This window comes from Heterodontus francisci, unplaced genomic scaffold (assembly GCF_036365525.1).
Source record: "Heterodontus francisci isolate sHetFra1 unplaced genomic scaffold, sHetFra1.hap1 HAP1_SCAFFOLD_255, whole genome shotgun sequence".
Taxonomy (NCBI): domain Eukaryota; kingdom Metazoa; phylum Chordata; class Chondrichthyes; order Heterodontiformes; family Heterodontidae; genus Heterodontus; species Heterodontus francisci.
The window spans coordinates 2,498,258-2,499,399 of record NW_027142012.1 but is presented as its reverse complement, the minus strand read 5'-3'; the positions used below and the strand labels follow the sequence as shown (position 1 = coordinate 2,499,399).

Sequence of the window (1,142 nt, the reverse complement as noted above, 5' to 3'; positions counted from 1 at the left end):
GATGAAAGGATTGCATTAATAAATGGATTAGAATGTGGAGAGGCAGGAGAAAATGATGCAATTTTAAGTAGGGGGCCGGGGGTTAGTAGAAACAGACCAGGGCTATTTTACTCTCTATCTCACTCCTTTCTTCTATCTGGCTCATTATCACATCCTCTCTCTCTCAGAGCGGTGGGAATCGCTGGAACCCACACTTGTTGCTCAGGTTGTTTGGTTCCGGGAAAATACAAGGTCCACATCAGATTGACAGGAAGGATAAATGTGATTCAGAGCCAATCATATTCCTTTTGGTGATGTGTGCTCAGCCTTGTTATATCAGCAAAGGCAGCAGGAAATGCAAATCCTGAAGAGTTTTGATCGAGTAAAGAAGGAGAAAGTGTTGCCAGTGACAGAAGGGTCAGTAACCAGAGGAAACACATTTAAAGTAATTGACAAAAGAATTCGAGTTGTGATGAGGAGATTGTTTTTTCAGCAGTGTGTTGTTCTGGTCTGGAATGCAATCCTGAAAGGTCAGTGGAAGCAGATTCAATGTTAACTCTAAATGGAATTGGATAGAAACCTGACATGGAAAATATAACAGGGCAATGGGGGAAAGGACAGGAGTGCGGGATGTGGGATTAATAGAATAGCTCTGTTAAATATCAAGCAAATGCACAGTAATAAGGTTCTGTGCTTGGACCTCAGTTATTTTCACTCTATCAATGGCAGAGAAGGCTCGAGGAACCATGTGGCTTCTCGTCATGTTCTTCCCAGTGTCCAGGATAAAGTGCAACATGACACTGATTTCCAGATGGCCGACACAAATGCAACGGACATCTTTTCCAGAAACATCACATTTAAAGTGATAAACTAATCATAAGGCATGGACAGGGATTGAACCCGTGATCTTCAGTTTACGAGACTGACGCCTTGCCACTTGGCCACCATGCCTTTCCTGAATGGACACCTGAGGCTCCAGAGGAGGATTTGTGATTCTTTTTCAATTTGGTTGAAACAGCATCGAGAAACATGCACAGAAATGAAGAGGGATTGTGGAATGGGTAACAGATCAGCCTCATTTACATCATCAGCATCATGAAATCTTCATTCAGACATTCCATTCCCATCCTCAGCTTTTCTCACATCTGTACAATAATATGAGT

The 1,142-nt window shown here is 42.5% G+C and overlaps 1 non-coding gene across 1 annotated transcript; it reads right to left on the bottom strand.

Moving 5' to 3' along the window:
* Positions 1-858: 858 nt before the first annotated feature.
* trnat-cgu (transfer RNA threonine (anticodon CGU)) lies at positions 859-930 on the bottom strand. Its single transcript has one exon. It is a non-coding gene; the product is annotated as a tRNA-Thr (tRNA).
* Positions 931-1,142: the final 212 nt, after the last annotated feature.